Here is a 16,002-nt window from a genome sequence, read left to right as displayed (position 1 = left end):
TGTTGGAACAGGCTCGGCTCCACCATGGTTGGTGAGTGTCTCTCCTTACCTGCGAAGCGAGGGCAGCGCGGTCACTTGCTGACCCACTCCTGCCTTTGTCCCTTTTTTCTCTTGTCTCATTTAGGGCTGCGAGAAGGACTTTATGCTGCTGCTGGAGCAAGTGAGTTCTCAGATTCCAAGCCGTGGCCACTCATTCCCTGACTGAAGCCTCGGGGGTGGGGGTTGGGTTCATTGTGTCAGGCGGTGTGGCAGAAGGCGGTTGGAGGGTGGCAGGGAGGACAGGTGGCAGGAGGCAAGGAGGCGGCCCTTCACCTGCCAGTTTTCAGCGCTCCGGAGCTGCATGTGGTCTCTCAGAGGCTCTGTGATGCTTTTCTTTTTCAGCTGTTGCAGTGGCAGGCGCGCCCGTGGTCCTGAGTGCTTTGGGCTTCACCGCGGGGGGCATCGCTGCCTCCTCCATCGCTTCCAGCATGATGTCTGCCGCAGCTGTGGCCAATGGGGGTGGAGTGGCTGCGGTAGCCTGGTGGCCACGCTGCAGTCCGCGGGTGAGTGTCCAGGGTGTCATTAGCCTCAAAGCCTGGGTGCTGCTGCCTGTCTCCCTGTTCAGCTCAGGGCTCACCCTCTGTCTCTTCTGCAGGTGCTGCGGGACTCGCCGCATCAACCAATGCCATCCTGGGAGCAGCTGGGGCAGCTGTGGGTGCCTTGGTAGCGCGTTTAAGAAAAGGAGACTCCCCCCCTCCAACAGAGCCGGATGCTGAAGAGGAGCCCCTGGCAAACCCTCACCCTGATACATCCCTGGAGCTCAGAGAAACATGAAAACAATCATATGCAAACACAGCTCCTGTGTTCACTTCCCATTTGGGCGGGGAGGCAGGCCAGTGGGGAGTAGTCAGCTGTGGACTTTGTCTCCTTGTCCCAGCTGTCTTGGAGGGACCAGGGGAGATGGCAGGTGGACCAGGTCCAGAAGCAGTAGATGGCATGCTTTGTTTGGGCCCAGGCTTACAAGGGCTTATCTCCAAGGCCCTGGAACAGTGGGCAGAGGGCACCTGTGCGTGGCCTCCGTGCACCCTTCATTCAGGGTTTGAGGTGTGAGAGGCTCCTGTGAGTGAGCAGCAGCCGCTGTCCCCAGAGCCCTGGATCCTTCTGCATGAACAGCACCAGACCTCGCAGGCAGAACAGCTCTACCTTTGGTTTGCCTACTTATGTCCCTTGTCCAGAGGCATCCTGGGAGATGTGTGTACCCAGTGTTCCTGTCAGGTGCTTGGCATGGCACAGATGGGAGCCTGACTCAGGATGGGTCACTTGCTCTCCAATTGGGCAATTGGCATGGGCAGAGTTTGTGTGCCAAGCTCTGAAGCCCTGACTCAACCCCTCACCCCAAAGCCTGGTGGTGGCCCTGAGATCGATGCTGTGGTGGACAGGAAGGGTCTGCCCTGTCCTGGGTTACAACATCAGGAGGACATGGTGAGTGCGACACGGGGGCCACAGGGGTCCAGACAGAGCTGAGAGCACAGAGGAGGCAGGACGCTGTCCTGTGCGATGGCTGCGGGGCTTCCTGGAGGATGAGCAGGCTAGTTGGGCACTGAATGCTGGCTGGAAGTCTCGCAGAGGAGGGTGGTGCCAAATGCAGAGCAGTCTGGGAGAGCAGGTCCCAGCTGGGTTCCAGGTCATTGGAGTGGGGAGGGAAGTGGCGGGTTCGCAGCTGTGGAAGCGACTTTCAGTCATGGTGTGTGGGAGGAGCTAGGTGCGCTCTTTCTGATCCCCAGCCACTCTTGCCGCCCTTCCATTTCCGGATCCTGTAGATCCTAGAGCTCATGTGCATAATAGCCGCCTTGGTCACCCATGGGCAGAGAACCAGGCTGTGCATCCCACAGGGGAGGGAGGCTTCCCGGGTCCCAGAAGAGGCAGCCACCGCTGATCCTCACTCTGGGCCCTCCTGGCCCCACGGAGGCCTGGAAGATGTGTCCAGCGTGAGCCCTGCCCAGTGTGCCCTGGCTCCCCTGTCTTTGCACCCAGGCCTCACCCAGGCTGTCAGTGAGCAGCCAGGCTGGCCCTCCGAGTGCCCGGGCTGTGGGAGCCTGCAGGGAAGGACTTTCCTCTTTGCTCAGTTCTTGTCAGCAAGGCGCTACAGGAGTTCTGTGTCAGTTTGTACTCCTTTTCAACCAGCCACCAACTTTGTGGTTAAAACAAAACAAAACAAAAGCCTTGGGTTTACTTAACATCTAGCCTGTCAGAGCGTCCCTCCATGGATGGCTCTACAAAACGTCCCCTAGAGGGCGGTAGCATCCCTTTAAAAAAAAACTTGGAAAGTGGCTTTAAAAACCGAAGAACATTTTTAATTATTTGGGAAGAAAATAAAATGAAATCAATCAGTAAATATAATCACTAATATTCATATTTTTGCCTTACCTTGCTCACTGGGGCGGATGTGTGGTACAGCGTCTAATTGCTACCTGGGGTTCCCAGCGTGGGGGTTCAAGCCCAGCTACCTCTGCTTCCTGTCCAACTTTCCGCTACCTGCACCTCCGGGGACAGCAGGTGGCAGCTCACACACCCTGACACCCAAGGCTGGACATCTGGATTGAGTTCCAGGTTGCTGTCTCCCAACTGGCCCGATTCTGACTGTTGGCATTGTGAGGTGGGGTGCTCCCGGAACAGATTGTTTTGAGGGGCATGTTGGGGGTCTGGGGAAGGGCGGTCGGCTGAAGGACTACATCGCCTTCTGGTGGACTTTGTTTCAGGTACACGCCCCGTTGCAGGCAGGTGGGCTGATGCTTGCAGCGTGGGAGTGGCCAGGTCCTCCTGAGGCCTGGGGAAGGCTTGTCTGAACCTCAGGTCTCGTGTGGGAAGAAGTTGGGCAGTGCCTTCTCGCAGGAGGCTCTCACCCATGCCCTTAATGGCCCTTTGTTCCTTGAAACCCTGAAGGGGACATTACCTCACTTCTTTGGGAAAGGGTACTTGGCAAACCTGGATCAAAGCTGTTTTTTGTTTTTGTTTTTGTTTTTTTTTTCTGGATCATTCCAGGCTCCCAAAATGAACACCAATGTCTGCTTTTCATTTTAAAAATATATATATTCTAAAGTCATTCCATCTATTTAAAAACCTCCAACGGTGCTCCCTCTTGGAACAAAGTCCACGTTTTTTGGAATACCCACAAGGCCCTGTGTCCCCCCCCCCCATCTGTCCAGATCGCCCTCAAGCTCCTTCTATTCCTCTGATTTCATCCATAGCCTTTACTGGCTCCTCTGGATTTTGGGTTGGGGTAGTGGGAGAGAGAGCATGAGACAAAGGGGCTCTGCAAGGTGGTTGGGTGTATAGCAAGGAGCAGCAGGAGAGTCAGCCCTCCATGGAGGCTGAGCAAGAGGAAGAGGGGTTCAGAGGGAGCCAAGTGGGGCACAGGTGCGGTGGGAGGCGGCTTCTGCCTGCGCTCTCATTTCCATACCCTCCCCAGAGCCGGCTGCAGATGGATCTGGGTTCTGAGCCGCTCCCGACCTTATTACTGCCTCCCCATGGAATCCCACAGACCCCTTCTTGGGGGCGGTTTCTTGCACTCCTAATCCGCTGTATTCCCTCCTAAGTCTTTAGCCCGATTTCCTGCGTGGCCACCGCTGCTGCACACAACCGGGGCTTAGAGTAATAGACAGGAAGAGGTTGGGGCCACTCCGTGGTGGAGAAGAGCGTTAAACCCACCGGCCAGCAGGTGGCGAATGCGTTCTTTTGGAAGGGTGACAGTCTGCAGCTTTGGAGGCATTCCCAGGGCTGCTGGGCACCCCCACCCGAGTGCCCATCCTGATCCTTGGCAGCAGCTGGGCACCTGGTGGGAAGGAGAGCACCTCGCTGGCAAGCACGCTGGGCCTGGCTGCCGGCTACTGTACCCTTGACTTGTTACCATGTGGGAGTGTCCATCTTGCTCCCTCACCAGGACCGAGAGCAAAAAGGCAGGCCTTTTGTGATCTTGCTCGGGACGGCGCCCCGCGTGAGATCTGTGGGACACCAGGCGAGGGAAGGGCAGGTGGTGAGACAGACGGGACAATCTGCCCTGGTTTATGCCAGGGGAAGTGTCCTGGCATTCGTGATGCATGTCACGGGCACATGGGGCCTCCCAGTGCCATGCTCCTTGCCCTCCTTTTGATTGGATGAAAAGTTGTGCTTGATGCCAAGGAAAACTAGTCCAGCCCAGCCGTGCATGGGTGCCACCCACAGGCACCATCCGGGATTTCTTGTCCCTGTCCACAGGCGTCCTGGTTACCTCCTGCCCTCCTTAGCTTCCAGCCCTGCTCTGTCCTGGAGGGGTGAGCTGACTTCAGAGCTCCACTTTCTGTGCCTGCCATCTGGGCCGAAGTAGAGCCCATTGATCTGTTGTCTGATTGGCAGACAGGGATGGGGCTGGGGGAGTCGCAAGGCGGTGGGTGAAGCCGGGTTCAGCAGTGCCTTCTGCTGAGCACTGTGAGGTACTGCGTGGGGTGTCCTGTGCCCCAGCTGTGCTGCTGGAGACCTAACCCCAAACCGCAGTGTGAGAACAAACATCCTCTCCTGGGGCGTCTGGCCCTGCATAACCACTCACTGGCTGCTTGCACGGTCCTCTGCATTATTATTATTATTTAAAGATGTATTTGTTTATTTATTTGAAAGGCAGAGTTAGAGGAAGGGAGGGACTTTCACACACACACACACACACACACACACACACACACAAACAGATCTTTCACCTGCTGGTTGACTCTCCTAATGGCCACAACAGCTGGGGCTGGGCCGGGCCAAAGCTAGGGGCTCCACTGAGGGACTCCCACGTGGGTGCAGGCATCCAAGCACTTGAGCCATCTTCCACTGCTTTCGAGGCTGTATTAGCCCCCTGGTGGACTTGGCTCCTTCTGGCTCCAACTGGGAGGATTTAAAGAAAAATGTATGCCCCCCTGTGGTTCTAGAGGTTGAAGGGCCAGAAAGTGGGTGCCCTCTTACTGCCTAACCTAAGGCCGGCACTCCGACCAGCCTTGCCCTGCTACCCAGAGCTGCGCTCATGGTTCAGGGGCGACTGTGGCTTCAAGCCCTTGACTAGCCCAGCTCCAGTCATTGTGGCCTTTTGGGGGGTGAACTTGTGAATGGAAGATCTCTCTCTCTCTCTCTCTCTTCGTAATTCTGTCTTTCAAATAAAAAGGAGAAATTGTGCTGTGGTCCCTCAGTCCCTGGCCTAGTGAGGCGGCCCAGTAAAACACAGATCTTCCCCAAAGTTGCCTGTGGCTGTGGGCGGGGTGCACCCATCCCAGAGGGCTGTGGCCTGTGCAGGATCAGGTGTGCTTTCTGGGCTGCCCTTGGCAATGGAAATGGGGCACATCAATTATACATTGAGCACGGAGGCTGCTGCTGTTTTCTGGCAGGGCCAGATGGGTCTGCGCTGGTGGGGAAGACTTCCTGCTTCCAGGTGGAGGCAGGGCAGTCTCTCGGCCCCAGGGCACAAAACAGGTGGGAATGTGGGGGTGGGACACTCAGCCTGTGGGCTGCCAATGAGCAAGGACCCCCTGTGGTCACCACTGGCTCACTGGCCACTGGCAAGGGAGCAGCTTGCTCAGTCAGGCTTTCAAGTCTTGGCAGGAGGAGAGTGCAGAGGGCGCCAGTCCCTGGGTCACAGTACTGCCTGGGCCAGTCAGCCCTGGGGGAGGGGGAGAGGCCAGGAAGTCTGGATTCATTTGTGGAGCAGCTGGGGAAGCAGAGGCTCAGGGTCAAGCGGCCAGGTGTGGCCTGCTGCCATCCCAGCTTCACCTTACTCCTGCTGTGTGCCTTCTCATGTCCCAGACCTTCACTGACTAATCTGTTTTTTCATGAGACTGGCATCAAGGTGCAATAGGTCCTACTGTCTGTGATGCCAGCATCACATATGGGTGCTGCTTGGAGTCCCAGCTGCTCCACTTCTGATCCAGCTCCTTGCTGATGTGCCAGGTACCATGGTCCCCACAGTCCCTCGGGATCCCCACACCATCGTACGCCCTCACACCCAGCAGATCCCCACATCACCGTACCCCTCACATCCAGCAGATCCCCACATCACCGTACCTCACACCCAGCAGATCCTCACATCACCGTACCCCAACACCCAGCAGATCCCCACATCACCGTACCCCGACATCCAGCAGATCCCCACATCACTGTACCCCGACATCCAGCAGAACCCTGCATCACCGTACCCCAACATCCAGCAGATCCACGCTCCTGTGCTTGGGAGGTGGCTATCTTTCAACTTGATACATGTTTCAAAAAGTAACAAGTAAAAGTTGTAGTATTTGTTTTCTTGTTCAATTTATTGATTTGGGAGTGGGTTTTACCTTTACATCTTTGAAATTTTCTATTTAGTTGCAAAGATTTATTTACTTGGAAGTCAGAATTGCAGAAAGAGAGGGAGAGAGACAGAGAAATCTTCATTCTGTTAGGTCCCTTCTCAAATGGCAACAACAGCCAGATCTGAAGTCAGGAGCCAGGAGCCTCTTCTGGATCTCCCATATGGGTACAAGGGCCCAAGCGCTTGGGCCATCTTCCATTGCTTTCCCAGGCCACAAGCAGGGAGCTGGGGTGGAAGTGGACCAGCCTTGATTTGAACCAGAGCCCATATGGGAAGCCAGTGCTGCTGGTGATAACTTTATCCACTCTGCTATAGCAATGGTCCCTCTGCTTTTGTTTTTCTTTTTAAAAATATTTATTTTATTTTAACTTGAAAGTTAGAGTTACAAGGAGACAGAGGGAGAGACACAGAGAGAAATTCCCTATGTGCAGTTCTACTCCCCAAATGGCCGCAGGGCAAGACTAGTCCAGCCTGAAGCCAGGAGCTTCTTCTGGGTCTCCCACATGAGTACAGAGTCCCGAGGTCTTGGGCCATCCTCCACTGCTTTCCCAGGCCATAAGCAGGGAGCTGGGAAGTGGAGCAGCTGGGACTTGAACTGGCACCTGTATGAGATGCTGGTGCTGCAAGCAGGGATTAGCTTGCTATGGCATCATGTCTCCTCCCCTCCCATTTTCCCATTTCAGATTTACTTTGTGGCTATCTCTGCCTGGACTCCAACACCAGCTGCTGCCTCCCAGGGTGCACACTAGGGCACAAGTGAACAGGCACAGGGCTTAATCCCACATGCTGTGATATGCTGTGCGGGTGTTGGAGCAGAGGCTTAGCCCACTGTGCCCGATGGCCACCTCTAAAATAGCTTTTTCAAAAAATACATTCAGGGGCAGGTATTTGGCATGGTGGCTCTGACCCTACTTGATCACCTACATCCAATGTTGAAGTCCCTGGGTTCAAGTCCTGGCTTTGCTCCAGATCGCAGCTTCCTGTTAATGAGCTGCCTGGGGCTTGGGGACAGCACCTGAGGGCTCAAGGACTTGGGTGCCTGCACCCATGGGTGAGAGCACTCCAGGCTCTCTGGATAGAGTGAGCATACAAGCTGGGGAGTGGTTCCTTGTCACGCCTCTGCCTTGAGATGTGATGAATCACATTTGCCTCTGCCCTTCTCCGGGGTCTCAGCTCTCCCTTGACCCCTCTGTTCCTTTGCCTTGCTCTGGGAAGCACTCTTGCGGCCCCTGGATAATAATGGACTTGACTGTGCAGGGGATGCATAACGAAACGCTGTGTTTGAGTCCCCAGTTCTAATTATGTTAGCAGAAGGAGTTGACACAAGAAACAGAATGGTCACACGTTCCTGCCAGGCAGCAGTGGTCGCTTAGCAACCTGCTGGATCCATGTGAGGCAGGTCTTGTTTGTGTCCAGGTTCCTGTGTGTGCAGAACTGGAGTTGAGTACGCAGAGCTGTTCTGTGCCTACCTCCAGGCTCCCTCCAGGCTCTCGCAAAGCAGTCACCTGACACGGAGCCTGTGCAGAGCTGTAGCATTCCAGAACTGCTCTGCAGGTTGGTCTGCAGGTGGCTTGAAGAGGAGCGAGTCTTACCTGCCAACACTGTCTAGCATCTGCTATGCTTTGAGTTAAAGCACTTTTCCTGGAGTAGCACAGAACATCTCTTTTATCTCTTTTTAAAAATTTGATATTTATTTATTTTTATTGGAAAGGCAGATTTACAGGAAGAGAGGGAGAGACAGAGAGAAAGATCTTCCCTCCTCCAGCTCTCTCTCCAAATGGCTACAACAGCCAGAGCTGAGCTGAGCTGAAACCAGGAGCCAGCTGTCCCTTACAAGTATTTTCTTTTAAATTTTCACTTTTTATTTCATTTGAAGAGACAGAAGGAGATCTTCCATATCTTATTCCCTAAGTGTCCACTGTTGCCAGTGCTGGACCAGGCCAAAGCCAGAAGCCTAGAACTCCATCCAGCCGCGTTCTCAAGGCGCACGTTAGCAGGGAGCTGGAATCAGAAACCACAGAAGGACGAGCCGAGCCAGGCACTCGACTGGGGCTACAGGCATCCTACATGGCGTCGTAACTGCTACCCCAGTGCAAGCCCCCGGAAGTCATTTCTGAACAGCCATACTCAGTTCTGGCTTACTCATAGAAAATGCATTCCATGAAAAAAAAATTGTATTTCAAAAGTTGTTTGAAAATTAATTCAGTAATAATAAACAAAATGCTCATCTTTTACTTAAATACCAGAGTTACAGAGAAAGATTTTCCACCTGCTGGCTCACTCCCAAGGCCTTGGGCCATCCTTCACTGCTTTCCTAGACCATTAGCAGGGAGTTAGATCAGAAGTAGAGCAGCCAGGACTTGAACTGGCGACCATATGGGATGCCAGCATCACAGGTGGAGGACTAGCTTGATAGGCCTCTGCACCAGCCCCTCAAATAGCCATCCTTTAATTTCATGTTTTCCCGATCTTTTCGACAAGCTTAGCTGTGTGTACTGCATGAAGCCGCACTTGTAAAAATGCTGTGGCGCTCTTGTCTCAGGAGACTTGGGTCTCACACAGACACACACGGGGCGCGTCTCCTTTCCCTTTAAATGCCTCTCCTAGCTCTAGCTTAGTCATGGGAAGCTTTATGACTATTTTTACTGAATGGAAAATATGTAATAGAGTGCTGGGGGCCAAGGCCTCCCAGTTTTTGTGTCACTAGGGCACACAGAGGTACGAGGTGCTGCCTCCCAACCTCGTGTAGTCAGCCCCCAGTCTCAGCCCTAGTGTGAACTGGCTGGTGCTGCAGCCAGACCCAGCATGTCCTGTACCCTATTGTCGTTCTCATATCTGCTAGTGGGTTTTATGTACTGGCCCAGCCTGGCCTGCCCTCAGATCTGAACTACTCATGCTGGCAGGTACTGTAACCTGGCTTGGTCTGGGCTGCCTCTTCCTTTGGTTCTTGTACTCATCTGCAGGGACTGCACCATGACAAAAGAGTTCCCTAAGCTGCTCCATTGGGTCTCCTCTCAGTGGCAGATCTCAGGCACACTGGTGGATCCTTGGCCCAGCCTGACTTAGTCCACGTCTTGTCCTGGCTGGAACAGTAGCCTTGCCCAACTGGCCCACACCCAATCCAGTTGTTACTGTTGGGTGTTATAGCCCAGTTATACCTAGTCCATGCCTTAACACAGCTCTCAGGTGGCCCTTTCAGTGGGAGCTGAAACCTAGATCAATGAGCACCAGTGGGTGCTGGAGTCTACCCAGTCTGGTATGCCCCAGACCGCGTCCACACTCATGCTAAGAGACACTGCAGTCATGTCCAACCCAGACCACCTCCCCCATTCTGGCCCTTGCACTCACCAGTGAAAACCACAATCTAGCAGGGTATCCCCTTTACTCCCCAACCAGGCCTGTTCCAGTCATAGATCTTGTGTATGCCAGGTTGCTCTGACCCAAATCCGCATAACCCATCCACTGTCTTGACCTTTACCATCAGATGCTGCAGCCTGGCCCCACTCCCAGTCATAAAGTGCTACAGCCTGGCATGGCCCACATTTCAGCCTGGCTCCTGCACTTGCCGGTGAGCTAAAGTTGACCTGGCTCTGGCCAATAAACCCCCTTCCAAAACCAACTCACACACTTTCTAATGGGTGGCGCTACTCTGTCTGATCTGACCAACATCTGTGCTGAATCACATGTTCACCAGTGGGAGCTACAGCCCACTAGGAGAATTTCCCAAATTCCCCTACCAGACCCTCCCAGGCCCAGACCTTACACATGCTAGCAGGTGCTATGTCCTTATTGGTCCTAGACTACCCACTCTGTCCTAGCCTGTGTATGAGTGCCCTACACTGCATTCTTGGGTGTGTCTACAGGTGCTGCAGCCTGAGCCAACCCAGCCTGCACCCAATCCCAGTACTCATGAGTGTCAGAGGGGTCCATGGTCTTGCCTAGCTCAGCCTAACACCTTCCCCAGCTGCCAAGCAACCCAACTGAAATTTCAGATCACAGGGATGGGTCCACACATCTCCCACAAAATCTGCCTCCAGATCTAGTTCTCTTGCATATCTGTTAGTTCCATGGTCCAGACTAACATTTCCTATTCCCTGTTCCTACTTTCTGGTAGATACAGTGATATAGCCTGTCAAGTAGATCTCCAGCTCTAGCTTTGGTTTGATATTCAGCATTGTTCAGTCCTAACTTCCCCAACTCTGGTCTCTCACATGAGCTGATACTTTGGTCTGGACCTTAAAGGTCTTCCTGTTTCTCTCTGAAGATCACACTGCTGGATGGCCCAAGGGCTTCCCCCAGCATCACTGGTATTCGGGTATCCCATCCAAACCCTACTTCCAGGGAACCCATTCTGGGGGCTAGCCAGCTCCTCCAGCTCTGAGCACCTGGCAGGCTGATGGGCCCAGGCCTCTAATACAGGAGATTTCTTAAGCATAGGTCCCATTAACTGAATTTCCCATTAATGGCAAACAGAATCGATCAATCCCTCAAGTAATTTTTCCAAATGTCTGAGCCAAGAAGGTTAATTACACAAGATTGTTTCGTCAGCTTTAATGCTGAGCCCATTCGAGTCCCTCAGTCCCGTTCCTTGCTAGAGACAGGCAGTCCTCCAGAAACAAGAGGACAGAGATTGATGAGGCATGAAAAATTCATGGTAGGGAAAGCATGCTTCTGGAAGAAGCATTGTGTCAGGAGTTTGAAGTATTAACAACCACTCTGTTTCAGATAAGGTTCCAAGAACAAACATGTTGAGCTAACACTACCTAGAAGTTTCGGGGCCTGGTAGGTTGGATCTGCATGCTCCAGGCTTTCCTGAGGTGGCAGATTCCCCATATTAACATCAAGGTAACGAAATGCCACTACAAGGGATTATAGTGGGTTAAGCCACTGCCTATGGCGCATATTGGAGTGTTCCACTTCCCATCCTGCTCCTTGCTAATGTGCCTGAGAAGGCAGTGACTGACAACCTGAGTGTGTGGGTCCCTGCCACCCACATAGGAGGCTTGGTTGGAGTTCCTCGCTCCAAGTTTCAACCTAACTCAGTCCCAGCCATTACAGCAACTTGGGGAGGAACCAGCAGATGCACAATCTCTCTCTCTCTCTCTCTCTCTCTCTCTCTCTCTTTCTCCTTATCTACTGACCCTGCCTTTCAAATACATAAATTTTTAAAAAGCATGCAGCTTTTCCAAAGGAGACAGATGGAGAGTTAATCAAATGACAGATGCCTAATTCTTCTTGACCTCTTTCCTAAAAGAAGTTCATTGTCCAGAGATTCAAGAGAATTAAATTTTTATGAGCTCGATGGGCATTTGCAGAGTGCCGGTCGTATGCTGCAACATGCATTATATGGTGGGACTTTGAAGGGAGATGCAACAGAGCCCTGATATGATCGATGGAGTTGTGACCAGGGTGGGGGTTGTGAGCCCTCTTGGCTCCTGCTGCCTTGGTCAGTTGGCCATTGGCATCTATAACCCTTGGATGTTAGAGGAAGTTGTTCTGTTCCAGAGGTTGGTGCAGCTAGGATTGTCATGGCAACGGAGTAAACAGAACTACGACTGGGCATGAGCATCCCAGCTGTGAGCACTGTTTCCTCCTCTTCTGCCAGGGACCATTTTCCTGGGTGTGGGATTTGGCTGGAGGAGCATGCACAGCCAGAGGGAGCTTCAGGGGAGTGGGGGAGGCCCCCAGCCACACTATGGATTCCTGTGGAGTGACAGCTCCTCCTGATGCACTGGGCTCTGGGCTGTGCTTACAGCCTCAGCCTGTCTGGGCCTCATGGTAACTCGCCTGTGCTGACTGCCTTCCAGAGGTAAGGAGACTGAGGCCCAGGCTTCTCCTTGGATCCCACAGCTGGGACCCTTCAGGCCGGGCAGGGCTGGTTTTGAAACGAAGGTGCAGTGGGTACAAGGCTGATGGCTCACAAGGGGATTTCAAGGTCCAGTTCCAGACTGGATGACTGAATCACAATGTCTCCAGGCAGGACCCAAGAGTCAGTGTTTCACAATGGGACCTTGGAGAGTGACTGGTCTACGGGAGACTTAGAGAGGAGCAGTGACTTATCCTGGGTCCTGGAGCTAATTAGTTAAGATCAGGACCCATGTTTTCTATGCCAGCTCAGCAGGCTTCGAGGGTAGATCCTACTTATGAGCCATGTCTTTCATTTATGGTGCTCAGACTCCAATAAAAAAAAAAAGAGCAAAGATAAGCCCTAACTGGCGCTTCCTATATTTTCTTTGCAGCATTGCTGCTGTTTGCAAGGCCAGCCCTCTTCCCAGCCCAGTCACCAGGGCAACCAACATCGCCACTTTGACAGCCAAGTGTGTACGCATGCAGCTTCTCGCACCCACATCCAGGGCCACGCGACCCAGCCTTGTAATCTGCCTCCCGTTGCCTCTGCGGGCAGTCAGCAGTGACAGCAGCTCCCATCACCCCAGCACAGTTCTGCAGACACCCCTCCCCACGCTCACACGCAGAGAGCCGCCTCCCTCGCCCACAGCCTCCCAGGAGACAAATGTGCAATCTGCTCCCAGCATGTATCATCATCTCAGCAGGGGGTGTGAGGATGGCATGTGCCCTGGAGTGGAGGCACACCCCAACGCTCTCGGCCCACACAGGAGAAAAAGAGCCCCTCCTGGAGCAAACACCCTCTCTCCTCCAGAGACAGCCGAGGAGGTGGCTAGAGTTTAGAGGAAGCGCGCACAGTGACATCAGATGGGAGGCTGCATCATTAGCGGGGTGGAGGGCTCGCGGGAGCTGGGTGTCCACTGCCTGATGCTGTTGATGCAGCTCCCAGCTGCCTGCCCAGTCCTCGGGCTCCCTGCACACATCAGAGCCCTCATAGAGGCTATGGACCCCTGGACGCTGAGCCGACAAGCAATCGGCGCTCCACTTCCCAGCTGAAACTGTTAACCATCCTCATGAGTCAGGCTGCTGGGGACCTGTGTTCTCCATCAGAACATTGTAAGGACTGATTCCATCCAGTGCCCTTGGCCTGTGGAGCACACCATGCGACACTCATCTGAGTCCCTTCCTCAGCTGCTCGGGCCCGTGGGGCTTCGGTGCCGCTTGGTCCTTGCCTCTGTTGCAGAAGCTCTGATTGCTTCTCCCACTTCCCTCTTCCCCATCCTGCCTGTCTCAAGAGCGTCCTGGGCTGTCTGGGTTTCTCTGGGTCTCCATTGTCTTCCAGGTGCTAAAACACTTGCTCAGTACCCAAGGGTGTAATGTGGGCTCTTTTTTTTTTTAAATTAAGATTTATTTATTTATTGGAAAGTCAGATATACAAAGAGGAGGAGAGACAGAGAGGAAGATCTTCCGTCTGATGATTCATCCCCCAAGTGAGCGCAATGGCCGATGTTATGCCAATCTGAAGCCAGGATCCAGAACTTCTTCTGGGTCTCCCACACATGGGTGCAGGGTCCCAAACCTTGGGCTGTCCTTGACTGCTCTCCTAGGCCACAGGCAGGGAGCTGGATGGGAAGTGGAGCTGCCAGGATTAGAACCAGTGCCCATATGGGATCCCGGTGCGTTCAAGGCGAGGACTTTAGCCGCTAGGCCATGCTGCCGGGCTCAGAATGGGCTCTTAATGACCTATTTTCTTCCACCCACTTCCTGATAGGTGAAATTGTCCTCCTGACTGCTCAGGCTTCTAGGAAGGCTGCGGAAAGAGCCAGGTGAGACCATTTTAGGGCTAGCGTGTTAATTCTCCCTCCTCATGGAGGCAGGAGGCAGCCTAACCTGCCGCAGCCCTCCTGCTATGGTGTTCTCTGAGGCCTGCCTACAGATGTGCCCCATGGTAGAGGACATGGCCTCTTCATGAAGTGAGGCCAGCTTGTCAGCACAGTCTTGCTTCTCATCTTGCTCACCTCAGGTCACTCTCCTTCCCACTGGCTGCCCTGGGATGGTACCTGACAGGGAAGCACTGTTTTGGCACTTAAAACTTTGCCTCTGATTTCCAGGGAACCTGGGCTCTGTTGGCTCCCATCTGCAAACAGGACAGAATGCTCACTCCATACCATCTAGCATCATTCCCTTATTTGAGAGTCAGAACTGAGCAAAGGGAAGTTATTGGTTTTCCCAAGCATACAGCTTGTTAGCAAAGAGACCAGGCCTATTCATGACAGTAATAAGCAGTAAGCAAGCCTCTACTGGGTGTTATTCTAGGAACCATGTGATGAATAAAATGGACAAAAATCCATGAAACGGGAACACAGCATTCTGGTGGAGGATTAAGAAGAGGACCACAAATGCTATGGTCATTCGGGATGTCAGAGTCTGCTTGGTAGTGGGGGACGATGGGTGTTACAGGCTGACCTGAATCTTCCCCAGAATCACCGTTGAAGCTCTCTTTGTGACCCAAATGGGCCTATATTTGGAGAGAAAGGCTTTAAAGAGGAAATTAAGCTAAGAGAGGCCTTACTCCAATTTTACTGGTGTCTTTATAACAAAAACTTTTGTACCACGGCTAAGATGCTGCTCGGGATGCCCACATCCTGTGCACATCCTATGCAAGTCCTGGCTTTGCTTCTGTTCCAGCCTCTCGCCAAAGCACACCTGGGAGGCAACTGGTTGATGGATCAAATGATAGCGTTCTTGCTACCCATTTGGGTGGCACCTGAATTGACTTTCTAGTGTTCGGGTTTGGTCTGGTCCAGCCTTGGCTCTTGCAGGCACTGGGGAGTGTGAACTAATAGATGGGAAATCTTTGTGTGTTTTTCTCTCTCGCATCAGGCATATTCCAACAGCTGAGGTCCTCTGGGAACCTGGTTGAGTTCACCCAAGAACCAAATGTGGAGAACTGGGTGCAGGGGAAGCTGCTGGCTTGGAAGGCCCCTTTAGGGCTGCAAATGAAGGGCTGTGGGGTCGGCAGAAAGCGCAGATGAGCACTGCCAGGTAATATCTCTATTCATCAAAGCCAAGAACTTGGGAATCATCCTGAAGGCACCTGTCCGCTGACCTCCAGCCCTCCAGCACTAATTCATTCCTGGATATCACCATCCCATTTCTCCTCAACCTGCTCATCTCTATCATAATGACTCTAGCCCACACTACTGTCATGTCCCACCTGCTCCACGATGTCATGTAGCCATCCTATAATCTTATTACATGGGATAGAGGCTTAACATAAGGAAGGTTTGTTTCTCACTGACGCATAACTAGGTGGGGTTGCCCTTGTCCATCAGTGTCGCATCAGAATTCTCTGCATGTTTCATAGATGTTATCATACTTTGCAGTTGCATATATGATTGTAAGATTGATAATTCCATTTTCAAGTACATGACAAATTAATTTCCAAGGTTACTGCACCTGTTGATACTTCCACTAGTATATTCTTGACATCTACACAATACTTTGTGTGGTCAGCTCTTCGTCCATCTGGTGGATATGTAAATTTACCTTCTCCTTTTCATTAATCAGAATTAAGCTTAATTATAATTAAGGCTTTATAATCACTAATGAAGAATTGAGCTTGAGCCATTTTCAAAAATATATTGGTGAGTCTTCTATAAAGAAGACTGAACTTTTTTTTCTTGCTGAATTTTTTGAGAGCTCTGGCTTCTAGTCAGTCCTCCTTTGATGATTAAGTTGCTGTAAGCATTTTTTTTTTTCCTCAGGTCATGAGTGGTCTTGTCATGGTCTATGATGAATCCAAGTTCTTCATTTAAAAATATCTAGAT

The 16,002-nt window shown here is 52.5% G+C and overlaps 1 pseudogene; it reads left to right on the top strand.

Annotated features, from left to right (window-relative positions):
- LOC121152878 lies at positions 1-13,022 on the top strand (annotated as a pseudogene).
- The last annotated feature ends 2,980 nt before the right edge of the window (positions 13,023-16,002 follow it).

This window comes from Ochotona curzoniae, unplaced genomic scaffold (assembly GCF_017591425.1).
Source record: "Ochotona curzoniae isolate NIBS_2020 unplaced genomic scaffold, NIBS_Ocur_1.0 contig_2688, whole genome shotgun sequence".
Classification (NCBI taxonomy): Eukaryota; Metazoa; Chordata; class Mammalia; order Lagomorpha; family Ochotonidae; genus Ochotona; species Ochotona curzoniae.
Note: the sequence above shows the minus strand (reverse complement) of the source record. Positions and strands in the feature narration are given on the sequence as shown.